General features: G+C 38.7%; 1 protein-coding gene across 2 annotated transcripts in view; it reads left to right on the top strand.

The window, feature by feature from the left end:
- Positions 1–16,938, top strand: part of LOC132845728 (transcription factor HIVEP3) — a 49,413-nt gene that overhangs the window by 18,705 nt on the left and 13,770 nt on the right. Inside the window, exon 2 of one of the 2 annotated variants that reach the window (XM_060869949.1) lies at positions 10,978–11,162. The exons of the other annotated variant lie outside the window; for it this stretch is intronic. The gene's annotated coding sequence lies outside the window, so the exon portion shown is untranslated. The remainder of the gene's footprint in view (positions 1–10,977; positions 11,163–16,938) is intronic. 2 annotated transcript variants of the gene reach the window in all.

Genomic DNA, 16,938 nt, shown 5'->3' with positions numbered 1-16,938 from the left:
TAGTGCAATCAAGGTGTTAAAATAAGATGAAAAATAATTAGTAGAAATTTGCTGTTCGATATTCTACCACCTGTTCACGTCTGAGGCACAGCATTTAAACTGAGCCATCATTAATCAAATTCATACTCTTGTCTACACTCATGTCTGCACTTGTATAGATTCACTACACTTTACTATACTACACTTTCACTCTCAGACACACACACCCACTTTTGACTCTAGGGGCATTTTATTAAATCCACCTACATACAAGATGTTGAGTGGTGGAAGGAAACCAGAGAAGCCAGAGGAAACCATGATATAACAGACATAGACAGAACATGATAAAAAAAAATTCCACTCACACTCAGCCAAGCTCAGGATTGAACCCAGGACACAAGAGCTTTTAAGATCTAAGTAAATCAAAAACAAAGCAGAAGTAAAACAAGAAACAGATGCTTCAGAAAAGCAGTGAAATAAGGAAAAATATTAAAAGAAGTAAAAAATATTTACTTGATTATTAAATACATGGCCACCTGAAGGGTAAACTACGCTCTTTTCAGTGCCGTCATGAGTGGCAGAGTGTCCAATAGCTCTGTCTGTGTCGTGTGTTTATTTCATTTATTCGTCTGGGAGTAAAAAGCATCTATTTATTTCTATCTGTCTATCTATCTATGTCTGTCTATCTGTCTGTCTGCACCTAAAATGAATATTTATAATAAGTAAATATTAGTAATTAACCAAGTGGTTGATCAGGGCAAAGGCGCAATGAGAAAAACTCCTTTTGTTTTTTTGTTAGCACTGTAAATATTCTAGTTATCTCTGAAAAAGGTTTTACTGGTTCCTGAACCTGTCCTGTCTTTGAAAATTTTGACACTTGTACAGCACCAGGTCTCTTCCAGCATAAACATTTTTCAGTTCACTGACACCTATTTATAAATGTAGAGTATTCAAAACTACACATTTATACAGAGTACAGATTTATTAATGAACCTTTTTCCAACAATTTATATATTAAGCTCATTATTTAATGTGTGTAATAATATCTTGAGCCGTAGAGCTCGTTATTCCTGATGTTTCCAGTGAACGGATGTATTTGGTCCAAGATAACGTTATTTATAGTCCTACTGAGTTTTTGAGGTTTGGATTAAATCCGTTCAATTCAAGTGACCAGTCAAATAGACTCATGGCTTTAATACTACTGTAACAAAATGATAAAATCACAGACCCCTAATTATGCTTCATGGCGCCTCTGACCCCACTTTCCATGTCTCTAGAGTTACTTCTAATACCAATTGGTTTTAATCAATTCATAGATTTATTTCGATCTTATACATTTATTTGAACAGGAAACAGAACCTTGGGCCATTGCCAGTTTATATGCCATCTATATGAGTGAAACACTTTTTATACTTCTGCACATGATTTTCAGCATGAAGTGCTTATTTTGTTTCATTGTTTTTGAGCTTTGAATATCAGATGTGATTTTTATTGCTTTTTTTGGATTTCACATTCTGTGAAGTATCTGGTATCTAAAAGCCTATGTTTCGTTTATAAAAGAGTCTCCTGTCTTATTTGTGCAGGTTCTGAGTAAGTGATCAGTTAGAGAGCCCAGACAGGAGAAATGCGTTCTCCAGCATTTTTCATTAGAGAAAAGCCCTCGAGGGACTTCTTCACTGAGCTCTTAGAAAGACTTGGACTCAGGCAGAAGGACTGGAGGGTTAGAAGGTTTGTAAGAGAACTGCAGGGAGGAGGCATGGATGCTGTATGCAGGGTCAGATTTCCCTTCAACAGATTTTTATGAGCTGATGACAGCTGCCAGAGCAGGGTACCAATCCCCCTGACAAGGGTCATGTGACCTTAGATTCACTTATTTCCAACCGTTGTAATTTCACATTGACGCTTCTGGCATGATGTGCAGATATTCAGTTTCCCTATTTTCCCTGTCAGCATGCATAAAATGGGCATACTAATTCACTATTTCAGTTGTGTGACCTCCAATTTATGTGTTTTATATAAGTTGAATCATAGAACAGAACTAGTGTTAAGTGTCTGTGTGGTGTTTTCCTGTTTGAACATCCCTAAATGTGTGTGTGGGGGGGCCTGTATTTGTGGGTGTGTGTCTGGATCCCAAGTGTCCATTCTGACCTCATTTCAGATCAGTGGCGAGTTAGCTCCTGCTCCTCTGACACACTTCTTTCCATGTGACGGAGAAAAGTGGGCCAGTTGCAGTTGTAACTGAGAGCCCCCTGCAGTCCCTTAGCACATCCCCGGGACATTATTACTGACATATTATGTGTCACAGCGAGCTGGAGATCTTCTGGATATGGCTGATACTGCTGCGAGTGCGTATATCACTCTCTCTTTTTTTTTTTTTCTGCTTTCTTGCGAGATATGGCCCAGAGAAGTGACTTGTTTTCTGGACTTAGCACTTTGTTGCCAAGCAGTATAGAGGTGTTGACACTGGCTAGATCCCCAGTGAAGTTCTGTTTATTTCAGCAGTGCAGTGTATTCCCTGTAGCTGACCTCATGTGACTTGCTGTGAAATTGGTTGAGCAAAGTAAAGCCAAAACAAACTCTTAGCACAGTTAGAACTGCACAAGATGGAGCAAATGTTGTGTGTTGCTCAAGTTGAGATGTATGTTAATCAAATACGTCTCTTCTTACACTACAGTCACCAACCATTTCTAGGTTTTATACATTTATGCTATTCTCACTGAAGTATTTAAGTATTTTTACTGTGCTTTTTTTATGATGTTTCTTCTATAATCTGCTCTTATTGTGCAGTTTTTATGCTGACCATCTAATAAAGTAAAACTACAGTACTAAGATTGTACTGTCCTGAAACTGTTACATAATATTTATTTTACTTTATTTTGTGTTGTCTGTGCGTGTGTTTTCTGTGCGTGTGTTGTCTGTGTGTGTGTGTGTGTGTGTGTGTGTGTGTGTGTGTGTTTTGCTCCCTGAAGAGTACCATAGTGGAGCACAGGAATAGTGTAGTCCCTGTGCTTTGCCGTCTCTCTTTACCAGCATGCTGTAATAGTGAGCCAGGAGACCTGCATGAGAACAGAAATAACCTCTCCTGTCAGAGGAGGCCTTTCTATGAAAACAGAGCCGACTTGCGAGAGTGAATATAAAGCTGAGCCATCTGTATGTCTTAATGTAGAATTAAGTTAAGGCTCGTTCAGTCTAATTTCTGAAGTTTGTGTAATGAGAACTATGGGACTATGAGATTTCTGAAGAAGGCAGATTGCGGTTTTGTAATATTTTCCTCTGGCATCTTATCTTGGCAGTGCGGTGGTACAATTGGTAGCATTGGCATCTCACAGCTCCAGTGTCTTTGGTTTGATCCTGAGATCGAATTACTGTGTGAGTTTTTGCATGTTCTCCCCATGCATGCACAGTTTCCTCTGGGTTCTCTGCTTTCCTTGCATCACCTAAACAAATGCATATATGTGGATTGGCTCAGGTATATATGTGTGTGTGCATGGTGGCCTGCATTCGACTGGTGTCCCATCCGGGGAAATTCTTCTGCCTTGCGCAGTGTTCCTGGGATTTACTGAATGGGTTAAAGCACTTAGTAAAGATGAATGAATCAGTGAGTTATTACCCTTTGTAACAGTCATCACATATGAGCATTTCAGCATGAATTGCTCAACTGAGGTGACATTAACTCCATCAGCCTTGTTGTAATAATAATTTAATAACCGATGTGTCAACCTAAAAACAATGTGTTTAAAACAAGAAGAATTATTGTTAGAAAACAGAAGGACTTTGTGTATGTGATGTCATGTGTACCGTCTTAATGCAAATCATGGCAGATGGCATGTTGACACACATTTAAGCAGCATAAATGTACACTACTCAAAGCTTGCTTCAGTGCTACATGCTAGCCACTGCTGTAAAATGTCACTCAGGGACCTGAGTGCAAGCTCTCTGGCATGTGTATGAATGGAGGTGCTTGTAGGCATGGCAGAGGTGACAGAGTGGATAAATTGACTTTGGTGTGAGTATGCTTCCCACTTAGCAGGGCCTCTGAGTGCCCAGCAGGGTTGGGCGTTTGTGGTTGGAAGTTGGCTCACATTCTGCAGCCTGTTCTTCAGCCTGTGTACAGTATACGGTAGAGCAGTGTTCCATGTTCACCCTCTGCTACTCTTTGTGTTTTGTATAGCGTGGAGGTGTAGGTTGAGGCCTGTTTATGGAACAGATTGAATTAGCATTTTCATTAGAAAAGCCACAGTGTCTCCTGACCTGCTCTTCACTTGCCACTAAAGCTTAGGTTCTCTCTTGGGGTGAAGACCACAAGTAGGGTCTCCTGTGCGGATGGAGCTGCAGGAGGTTTTTTAAAAGCACTATTTATACCATAGTTCTAATGCTTAATTAGTTTAAAGTCTTGATTTATGGAGTACTTAATCCTAATTAATGCAATAGCAGTATTTATTATTCAGATAATGATGCAAATATTTGTCAGCTATTATTATTAAAACGAGGGCTTCATTCAGTTTGGAGCTCCTCTTGCACCTCAGCATATTGTCATGTAAATTAAAGTGGGTTTTATGCAGACACTGACAGAGTGAAGAGTGGCTATTTAAACAAAATATGTTTATAGTTTCTAGCTTTAAGAAAATAAAAAAAATCTGTATCAATGCTATATTTTGCCAGGTATGCCCATAATTGAACAATTTTTCAGTATTCCAAAAACTACAATAATTTAGTTTGTTGCTAACTGTAAGATCTTACATTATTTAAAATCAAAACCTTTTGAAATGACTAACTACCACAGAGAATAGAAGAATCTGTGGATTGACAAACTACAAACTTTATGTACTCTTATGCTCTATACTGGTAATGAATTTTTTTATTCATTTATTTTTTTAAATATTTACAAATATTTGAATATTAGATTTACTAAAACTAAGAAAGCACCGAAGTGCAACGTTTGCTGCAGGTTACTAAAACGCATCAAGTCAAATCAGCAGCACGTTGGATGGAGGAGATGAGCTAAGATGCAGCTTTGTCTCCTTGTTAACTTTGCTCTTTGATTTGAACAATTTTAACAGTAAAATTATGTGCAGTTTGCGTGTTTTTATTTATATTGATTTTCTAAGATGTTCCAGTGATGGCCAGCTAGTGAAGATAGGCTTTGAAAAGATTCTTGGATTGACTCAGTAAGCTTTAAAAATCAAGCAGCAGTTTATTTGAACATTCTACCCACAGCGTGTGAAACCGGTCTCACTATCACGCCCCCACACTTCATGCACTTTCTTGTGTCACACCAACTACAGTACCTGCCTCTGTGACCACTTCCTAGACATATAGGCCATGCCTTTGTTGATTGAAGGAATGTTGTAGAATTGTTTCTTTGTGGTTTCCTTCGAGTTTCATTTGCCATGCAGTGACGGCGAAATGAGTAGGTTTAAAGAGATCCGTGGGTGGTTTCTAAATATGGAACTTCCTCTTTCTATAAATATCTTGTTTCTTCTTGCGTATGACGCATCAAAAAACTTCCTCATTCAAACCTTCTGACTTTTGCCTCATTTATTTAGATTCCTATAATGACTGCCATGACGGTTGCCAGTTTCTTTTGATAGAAGTTTTTTTAAAATGCCAAACGGTTTATTTTATCTCATCTCATCTTCATAGCTTTCACCATTTTGCTCTCATATATTTTTCCTCCATCTGGTTCTTCAGGTTAGCCTCATTATTTTCCCAGTTAGATCTTTTCTTGGTCATAATCAATAGGGCATCAGAGTAGAGTTGTTGTTTTTTTAAAATAACATTTTTAACTAAATGTGAACTCACACTACCTCTTGTTTGAGTTGTGGCTACACAGATGTTTTACTGTCATATTAGCCTGTACCACTAAATCATATTTAAACTTACTTTACTCTGAGGTTCTCAAGTGTATAAGCAGTGGAGATGGCTACGACACTCTGAATGAACCACATCAATGTTAAAACTGTACATCTAGGTAATTATTATTATTATTTTTATTATTATTATTATTATTATTATTATTATTTCTGTATATATAACTGCCCTACCCTACCCTGGAGAGAATAAGACTTGGGTTTAATGCAATGCATTGAGATCACAGAGGGGAGGTCTGTCAGAGCTTTATGGGATCAGATGTCGGGTCCAAAGAAGAAATGTATTGATCTCCTATAAAAGAAAACAAAGCACTCACATTGAGAAGTCCATTAGGATGTGGCTCAGTGAAGCTTGCTGTATGAGTGGGTGTATCTGTGCATGGCAATTTACTAGTCATGTTGTGAATGTTCTGTTCTTCCTGGCCTTTGTTGTACCGGATGGAAAGCAGTCTCAGCACTGTAGTAAGGCAAGAGGGCGAGTCTTTCTCAGACATGTCAATCACTGTATGGTAACACCTGATGAACAATGAGACCTGAATTCTGACTTGAGCTGATTGAAGTGTGGATTTTTTTTCAGGCCTACTTCTGTTACAAGTCTCCTCTAGACTCTATCACTTTGCTTTTCTGTGTTTACACACATAAAATCCCCATGCAAATGTTTTTCTAAGAAAGCTCCATTTTTACCTTTAACACTTTTTACAGATCCCAGGGTTTTCTGGGAAACCAGCATAAAAATATATTCCATCTGTGTGCCTGTCTGTAGAGTCCAAGACCAATAATTTAGTCTAAATTACAGTTCAGCATCCTGCCAAAACAACATAAACGTGCCTCATAAAATTTGATATGAACATTTGGCAAGCCAAGTCTGTCGCCCCCCTTCAGAGCATGTGTAACCACGTTACATGCCCAACAATGCTATCAAAACATTTAATAACAAGTTACGGATCGTTCTGTCGCCACACAATGAAGAGTAATTATGGCAAATTGTCCCGTTGTTGGGGGAAAAGAGGTCATAAGTGACATTGTTGTTGGCTTGAATGCCTGAGATCGAGTGTGGTGGGTCAGTTATGATTCCCTCGCCCACAATGAAATCGAGTGTGAATAGGTTGTGGAGGTTGCTACCTCTTCAGGTGTTGATGTTTATACATTCAGGATGGGGTCTATTTTTGCTCTCTGCAACGCCACCCTCAGGCCATGCACTTTGAGTGAGACTGTGTGGCGACGTGAGGGAAGACAAAGGACTCCTGTGTCTTGTGGGCTCTGAAAACAAGCCCCCAACACACCCTCTGTCAGGGAACACAAACAGTTGAGAGACTAGGCTATTGTATGGAGGCTGGGAGAGTGAGCAACCTTGCTTGCCTCTGCAAATTAGATAACCCAACTATAAGACAACCCAAAACTCCATTTCTTTAAGGATTAGTCATTTTTGACAGGCTTTAAATGTAGCATGACAGTCTGAGATGCTAGTGACTTTCTGACACTCTTTAGAGATTTGGTGCATTATGCATTTTTTATGTAAGCGTTTCCTAATATATCCCAATATACAGTAGTTGACTCTGAAACTGGCTCCACAGACTTATTTTTGGTACTACATGATTCTGATTCTGATACTGAAATAAGTAACCTGTTATTAATCAGTTAGCTACCTTAGTTACCTTGGATCAAGTAGGGTTGCAGTGGAGAAGAGCAGGTTTTGTTTCTCTTCTGTACAGGTGTAAGGAAAGTACATTTTGTTGTTTTTATTGCATCAGAAGCTCTTATTGTCAGTGGCTGAAAAAGATCTGGAACAGTATATTGTGTAATATTCACTCACCTAGGTTGTCAGTAGACATTTTTCGCACCTTGCTGTGCTAATGAAAGCCTCATGCTGAGTTTTATGTTTAAGCTGTTTTTTTTTTTTCAGATTACTTCTCTTGATAGTTAGATCATTTTCTTGACTTTTCCGCAGAACAGAGTTTGCGCTGTGTTTTGCTTTCATTTTCAGGAAATGATGTGACATACTGTATGTCCAGATCATTGTAATTTTGTGTCTGTATATTAGTTCTGCGATGTAGGTTTACGTCACATATGTCAGATATTGGATGTTTGTATCAGAGCATATTTTAATGAGTATGAGTCTTTAAATGCTATCGGTGCATCCTTACTCTGAATAAAGGATTACATAAGCAGTTGCATAAGAGCAGGTTAGGGAATCCCAAAGGAACAGAAGTCATTAGGATAGAAGACAGATATCACAGATCTAACCCCGTCGTCTTGAGTAAAGCGAGTTAGCACTCAGCTGCTGCAACATCTGGGGGGTGGAGGGATCCATCTGACCATCTCTGAATGATGCCCTAACATCTGGCTTTTCCAGCAGTGATACCAACTGTTCTTCCTGTGGGTTTAGGTCTGAATAAAAGCACAGAGCCACAATTAGTTTCTTTTTTTTAATTGGTTTCAGTGCAGTATTGTGCATTTATTTAGTTATCTAGCTGATAATATCTCTTGCACAATTTGACTAGAATTGTAAATGTGAATCAAATGACCACAGGATATTAACAAGGTGCCGTTCAACTGCTGCCATTCAAATTATTTTTACACCATTTATTGCATTCTCTATTTGTCACCAGATTCACATGATGCATTTTCATAGTACATTTCTTGTAAGACAGCTGGAGCCAGAATGCATCAGCACTGATGCTCTCAGAAGCAGAAAGCATTTTATTGTTAGCCATGTTCTTGCCTCTGCTTTTATGAGATCAATTCAAGAACTTGTGGAAAAAATGGAGGAACAGTAAGATACTGGAAACCTGTAGCCATCAGTGCTTCATATAACCTTTAATATTGAAAAAGAGGCCATTTCTGAGGGATGAATTACAGTTAATGGCACAGTCTGTCATGTCTGTGTGCAAGCAGCTTCATCCCGTTGCTCACGCCAACACAGCCTCTGTTGTCTTTCAGCAACCCCATCTCTTGGAAAAACAGAAGACAAAGGTGACGGAAGTGCGAATTCCCCTCGCAGAGGAGTACAGTATGGCTGATGTGTGGTGTGTGGTCCAGGCAGGGTGATGCCGATGACCACAGAGATTGCATTCAGCCGCACACAATACGGTCACTGCTACAGGGCATGCACAATGGGGTGCACAATGTGCTGCACACAGCTGACCATTATCGCCAACAACACACTCTTTGAGCATGATTGATAGAGATGGAGAAGTAGAGGGAGAGGCAAGAACGAGTGCACACACAGAGAACAAAGCTTGTGAATATAAACATTTGGCGATGCTGAGGGCCAAGAGTCACAACTGAGGATACACAGCCTGTGATTTTGTACCAAAACATGTTGAGTAAGGTCATTAAGTCGTCAGGTTGTAAGCTACAAGCTACTTGGGTAACATGAGGCAACTCTAGCACCAAGTCAATAATATACTGTACAAGTACAAAAATACTGTGTAATTTAACTTGGCATTAAGCTTGGGATGGAAAGTGAGAGGGTTAAAATGACCAAGAAACAAGTAAGATAAGTTTGGTCTGTGTGATGATTTGCAGTATGAATACTGTTACAGATTTAGCTTAATTTATAAATGTTAATGAAACTAAGATTCATTTACTTGAAACGAGTGTCTGAAGGGCAGCACAGTGGCGCGGGAGATAGCATTTCTGCCTCAAAGCTCCAGGGTCTGATCCTGAGCTCGGGTTACTCAATGTACCGTTTCACATATTCTCCGTGGTTCTCTGTTGGTTTCCTTTGGATTCTCTAGTTTCCTCCCACCTTCCAATATATCAGTAGTTGCACTGGCTATGCTAGACGTATGCTGTGTGTGAATGTGGTGGACTGGTGGGTTTCCACATCTTTCCTTGTGTTTACGGGAAAGGCTCAGGATCTGCTGTGACCCAGACAAAGCAGCTATTGAAAATAAATGAATGAATAACAGATTTTTTTTATTTCTATATTTATTTTTCATTATTATTGACCTCTACACATGGGATAACGGATAGGCCGTTATAGGCTGTTTATTTAAACTTCACATTGTAGTTGTAGTGTTAGGAGGTCGACCACAGTTTAGACCTCATTTTAGGTCCTGATCATCTTAGAACCTCTTGGACACATTTCCACTGCTCTTCTTTTTGGTAAGCAGTGAGGAAATGTTTTCTCTTCTTTTCAGTTAAGTGGGAAATCCCCTTTTGAGACATATTTTTAGATCCAACACACTTTTCCAAAATATGGCCTAGTATTTTCTACAACAATCTATTCTATTCTTGTGTCATTATTTCAGCCAACAACATTATGTGCTGTAGCTGTCTGAGTCACATAAACACACTTGGACATTTATCAACAATTAAAGCTGTTCATCACTGCTAGGTTTTCTTAACAGATAGAAAATGCATTTGAGACACATCTGGGAATGCCGTGTCACCTGCTATGCATTTTTATAGTCTCAGTCTGTATTAACTGAAGTTAACATATCCTGCTTACTGAGTAAAACCACAGATGTTTTTGGGTTTACCGCTTCTTGAATGCAGTTAATTAAGCGGACCGATACACTTTATAAAGCCTGGCATTAAAATGAGTACATTATTTGTAATTGCATTAAGTGGAAAGTGTCAGACGGGCTCGAGTTCAGTTTCACTCTGTGTGTGTGCAGATTTTTCATGTTCTCCCCAAGCTTCTAGGGTTTCCTCTGGGTACTCTGGTTTTCCCCCCTCATTTAAAGTCTTGAGCATAAACTGTTTTTTGGGAAGTGCGAATCCTTAGTGTTTCCATGAGGAACCTCCCGCAGAAGCCAAGACAGCTTCCTTTATTGTATTTGTTTTAGATTTATTACAAAGTTGCTGTTATAATTGTAACAGCTTCTGCGTTTGAGTAAGAACAAGCTTCAGTGAGCTAACGTAGAACAATTCTCCTCAAATATTCAGCTCAGAACTGTGTATTTTAGCTAAACTGTGGCGATCCACACCGGCCAAAAATGCACTGCAGTGCTGTGTAAGAGCAGTGCTTTGCATCAATGACAGTGTGTGTCCTTGTTTTACACCTTATTTTCCTCTTTCTCTCTCTCTCTCTCTCTCTCTCTCTCTCTCTCTTTCTCTCTCTCTCTCTCTCGCTCTCTGTCTCTCTCTCCCCCTCCTTTTCTCCTCACTTATTTCACAGAAATACACCCACTCAAATGCAAACATTCATATCCGCTGTATCACTTGGTGGCTCTCATTCATGCTGTAGCTGTGAAGAGCAGGAGGACTTGGGTGGAGGATTGCACTGCCTTCTGGCTCTCCTCTTCCATACACTGTTGTGTTTGAACAGCTGACACAAAGCGGAATTACAAGCCTATTTTTACTGTGAGTACTCTAATGTATTTGAAATAAAGAGAAGCGGAGGTGGTTTCTACACGGGGTAATTGCGTGTACTTGTAATTACTTCTGTAAATGGGTGTTGAGTTACTAAGAATGTAGTCCATGACACAGCAGTACTTGGGTGAACTCTTATGGCATATATACTTGGCGTGAAATCAGTGTTTCCGTGTACTATTAGACTAGGGGATCATTTATCCTTTGACTTGAACTTGTGCTGATGTGCCATGTTTTTATGCTGTATTCTCAGCATACTTTGAGTTACATTTGTTATTACATGAACCACATTCCTAAAAGTGAAGTTGGCCTAGTGCTAGACTATCATAACCCAGGAACATCCACACACTTGCTCTAACACAAATATTTATCTGAAATGAGAGCCTTTGTCGTGATATTTAAAGGCAATAGATTTTCTAACAGTCATATTAACATGGTACCTGTTGAAGTAATGATCCACTCTCTAAGTTATGAAAACTGTTGTCAGTCATCACTTTGCAGCTTTCCTTTTTTAAATCCTTAATGTCCGTGACTGCCAGTACGAGTCTCTGTCTGTCTGGCTGGCTGGTTGTCTCTTTCTCTCTTTCTCTCTCTCTCTCTCTCTCTCTCTCTCTCTTTAGCTCTCTCTCTCCATCACGGAAAGGATAGTGAAGTGCAGCTAAAGGGCACTTCTGAAAGGCATAGTGAGACTTACTCATTAACCCTGATTTGTTTCTAGAAGGTTAAGCAAGGGGAGAGTGGAGAGGTGACTGTAAGGAGAAACTAAAGAGGCTCTGAAGCACCGCCGAAGGATGACTAACCTTATCAAAGCGCCCTGTGGCGGCTGAGGAGGCGGTTGTTCTCGTTCGTTAGGGTGCAGCAGGGTGTCTGATTCATACACGTTCTCACTGGCAGTGGCTGCATTTCATTCACTTCCTGATGTGGGTAGATTCTCGGCGTCACACTTGAAAAGGCAGGGAGCAGGCGATTGACGGGACCGCATCGAAAGTTGATGTGGGCGACTTGGCAGTGAAAGCAGCTTCAATTGTTCCAAAGAATAAATGAATGAGACCGACACTGCTTGTAAATTAGATGAATTGTTATCTTTTCTGAATGCTGTTCATATGTTGTTCCATTCACAGCTCAGCCAGCAGTAGTAGATGTTGCTTTGTTTGTTTGTTTGCTTTTTTTAACTTGTGATCTCAATCCTTGAGATCATGAAACTTTTGTTCTTCAGCATGTTCTCAGAGAAGGAAAGTAGCTTTTTGCATCTCCAGCTTTTCTGGAACAGTCTCAGCTCTCAGGTTCATAGCAGTGCAGCTCTGCAAAAATAAATTTTCCTGCTTTTTTCCCCTTCATTTGAACCTTCATTTGTTTGCCTGACTTTGCTATTGTATGCAAGATCCATTTTTTTTTCATTTGTTAAACCTCTCCTTTTAGGAAATCGTTTCATTTTATATACTGTAATTGGAGCTAACCATAAGATTTGGCATGGATTTAAAGAGGCAACAAGATGCAAACAGGTTGTGTCTGGGTTTTGTGTGTGTGTTTTTTTTTGTTTTTTGTTTTTTTTTATAGATTAGTCATAAGTCTTGCTTCCTGATGTTTAATATTGGTTACATTAAATCAGGATGGATTGTGATACTGAGACTTTTTACCTCAATATAAATAATGCACATGTCCACCTTTTAAGCTGTTTGCTTTAGTGTAAATACATTCATGTGTTTGGCTGAAAAATGAAGCCATGGTCTTTGTCGTGGATTCCGATCATTTTCAGTAAAGTCCTTCAGGGTGGTGATGTTTTTTTTTGCTCCATGATGGCATTGATGTCCCTGCCAGTTTGGGCAGGTGGTGAGCTGTGCCTTTGACTCCTGTAGTGTGGCATTTAAAAGGGTCGGCCAGTGCTGCCGGTTTATTTTGAATGAACATGTTGAACACCCTGCAAGGGGTAGGTGGGGTCATGAGACAGTGCCACTCACGTGCCGAGGTCAGTCTGATTGCCCACTTCCTGCTGCCAGCATGTTGCTGTACTCGGAGAGGATGCTGGGAGACAAATTTAGAGCTCCAACTCACCCTCCATCTGCCACGGCTAGCTCTAAGCCCGTCTCTATGGGAACCGCCACTAGGCTGCCAGGAGTGAAAATAGGAAGAGAGACAGTACAGTTTGTATATAAATATATAAACTATTTATTAAGAATAGATGGGTTTCCATGCAAAAATGAAAGCAAGGATGATGACATATTACTGTTCATCTGTTTCAATATAATCAAACAGTATGATAATAGTAAATTATAAGTGTAGAGAATATCAGCTTGCTATCCACAATAATGACATCATCTCTAAAACACAAAGGCTTCACATTTTCAGGGTCCACCTGCAAACTATAAACAAAATTCAACTGCAGTCACAGAATATCTGACATGAAAGTAAAGCTACCTTATGCAGAAGCAACTGGCATTCACTGCAGAATAGTCAGCAGAAAGCAAAGGAATGTGTTTAATAAAGAGCAAAATGCTTATATAAGCTTATGTGTATATATATATATATATATATATATAACAAGCTTTGGCATACACAAAAATATTTTTACCAGAAATGACATTAAAATTTTTACTTTTTTATTTTAAACCTTGCCTTGGCTGTCTGCCTGCAGAGTTTATGTTGGGTTAAAAAGCTACCTAAATCTCAACCTAAATATACATCATGCAAAAATCCAGTCAGCCAAGCTTGGGGCAGCAGTGCAGTACATGAAGCATAGACAGGTCAAGAGCTTCTGCTAACGTTCCAATTTGAGTAGGAGAAAAATAATTTTTTTTTCAGTGACTTTGGCCTGTTTGTTGGTGCCAGATGGGCTAGTTTGAGTACTTCAGAAACTGCTGATCTCCTGGGATTTTCATACACAACAGCCTCTAAAGTTTACACAAAATGGTGTGAAAAACAAAAACATTCAGTGAGCTGCGGTTCTGCGGGCAGAAATGCCTTGGCCATGAGAGCGTTCTGAAGAGAATGGTCAGGCTGGTTTTTGCTGATGGGAAGGATTTAGTAACCACTTGGTAAAACTGTGGTGAGCAGAAAAGTATCTCAGAATGCACATGGTGTACCTTATTGTGTATGGGCTTCAGCTGCAGAAAGCACATCAGGTTCCACTCCTGCCAGCCACGAATATGCGGCTACAGTGGGCACATACTAACCAAAACTAGACCACTGCAGCTTGGGCAATCATCATAAGATTCTATATATGTCCTTCTTGTTTATCTCAGATATTAGAAAGTTTAAAACCATGTGGACGAGCCAAGACAGAAATTATACATCCCTAAGAGTACAGAACGAAGCTCTGCTGTAAGACTACATTTCCACCTAAACAAAACACAATTGCGTAGTAAACATTGTGAACACAACAAAACACACAAGCCACAAGCAAAAAAAATACAAAGACACAAGAAATCGACCATTACACGATACAAACACAACCAGATTGTACAGATTCCAATGGTATAAGTATAAGCACTTTGTGACCAAAGAAAAACCCCACTTTTTTATTAACCACCAACTATTTATTTATTTATTTTATTTTATTATTATTTTTATTTTATTTTTTTTCTTTCAGACTCAGGCACCACCTCTTAAAATATTTGGCCTTGTTTCCTTTTATTTATTTATTTATTTATTTATTTAAGTGTTGTATGAACTTAGGCTTCTTTTTTTTTGATGGGATTCATTTTAATTGAAATTCTTTCATGTAAGAGTAAAAGAAAACCCTGATTCTAGCACATCTGCTTATTTTTTAGTAATTTTAATTATGAGGACTTGGTTTGCTGTCAATTCCTGAGCTTCTCTAGAACCCCAAGTACAGATCTCACTTATACACAGACTGAGGTGGTTGGAACTACAGTTATGATGTCACTAAATATTATTGGCAACAAAAAATTGACACTGACAGGAAAGCGTATTTACCAGTCGCATTCTGATGCTTTATAACCTTTATGCGATTACATTAAAGTGGTTTATTATAAGTAGTTGAATGACACATTATATGCTCAAAAAGTAGGAACTATCAAGGGAAATGCGTTATTGTCAGCAGCTGTGTTCCAGTATACTGTTCTGTTGCTCCCGGTTGGACATGGCTATATTCACTGTAATCAAACAGTGCATAGAAATTGGGTATTAATAGTATCTCTGACAGATTGTACCATGACTTGACATGAAATAAATGCTAATGCAGTACAGGTTGCCGATGACTTACTAGTTACTAGCTGCCAAAACGTTATGAACATGAAAGCATTAATAGGAAAGGTGCCTTCTATCTAACATTCTATTTTTTTTCACCATTCTTGGCCAAATTGGATACAATGGGTTCTCAGAACATGGTAAACAGAAAATGTGTTTATTTATGGCTCATCAGCTTACCTGGGCACAATGCCAAAGTATTACATATTTGCGGGAAATAATGGGTATCTATTATGTTATTGCCTTTTTATTTAGTGTTACATTCTAATATATACTCAAATAAACCTCGTCATTCATTTACAGATTTACAGTCATGCCCAATGTACCTCCTAAACACTTGCATCATAAATTACTTTATAAATCACCCATCTTTTTCCTTCATACGTACAGTATTTTGATGGACTCAATATGTGACTGCTGGAAAACTTTCAGTTTCTGTTGGTCATAAATCCACACAGAATACAAGACATTGATACTGAGACTACATAAATTAGCTGTAGTTTTCAGACAAGCATTATTTTCTTCAGAATATAATAAAAAAATTTCTGAGTATTTCTTAAAGTTGCAGGATAAATTATTTTTCTTTTGGTAGAACATTTCCATTGCATCAACATTGGAAGAACATTGGGTAACAAGGGTTGTAATTTCTACTGTGCAGGTTAATCTTGTGTGAGTGGAAAAAGTCAACATGCATTCAGAGAGAATTCAAGCCCAATAAAATGCACACCATCTAGTATGCCTAAATACTAACGATTCTCGTGGTCTGGTGAAACTGATATTAGTATAATAGTAGTGTTTTGGGACATAATAGATAATAATCAAGACTCTAATTTTGATGAAAATCTTCTTATTATGCACTTCACAGAGCAGAATGTTTTTTATCAATGGCAGTGTATATGTGTGTATATGGTGGTTGCTATCAAGATTAAGCTACTGAGTGGATCTATTTAGTGAATTCAGTGTTCTGAAAAATTTCACCAACTTAAGCTTCCACATTCTCACTGTTTAAGCTCCATCGGACTGATCATTCAGGTATCAGATTTTCTCTCCATTCTTCCCTTGCCCAGCAGTTCTCTTTTGTATTTGCATTTGCATTCACTTATCATTGTTTGTTTTCTGTCTTTTTGCGATTTCTAGACACTCTGTCATGTTATACTAAACTGCGTCTCAGTCTTGGAAGAGAAGCATATGGCATGTTTTTCATGTGAGGTGTTATTTCATAATTAATAGCAATATACATTTCTTTTTTTGTAATGTCTTCTTTCGGGTGAACCTCTGGTGACTGAGTCATTTTCTTGACTAACAGGAGTGGAGCTAAATAAAGAAGAACATTTGTGTATACATCACAATGAAATACTTTTTTTGCATATATCATATTGGATCAGAGCACAGGGTCAGCCATGATATGATATGGTTCTCCTGGCCCGAGTGTGGTAGCTTTATATTGTGAGATACTTTTCTGCTTAAAGAGTGATTATTTGAATCTTTGAATGCTTTGAATCATTCTGTCCATTCTCCTCTTACTGCTGTCATCTGTATGGCATTTCCACTCTCAGAACTG

Source organism: Tachysurus vachellii, chromosome 5 (genome assembly GCF_030014155.1).
Source record: "Tachysurus vachellii isolate PV-2020 chromosome 5, HZAU_Pvac_v1, whole genome shotgun sequence".
NCBI classification, from domain to species: domain Eukaryota; kingdom Metazoa; phylum Chordata; class Actinopteri; order Siluriformes; family Bagridae; genus Tachysurus; species Tachysurus vachellii.
This window is presented reverse-complemented; position numbering and strand designations above follow the sequence as displayed.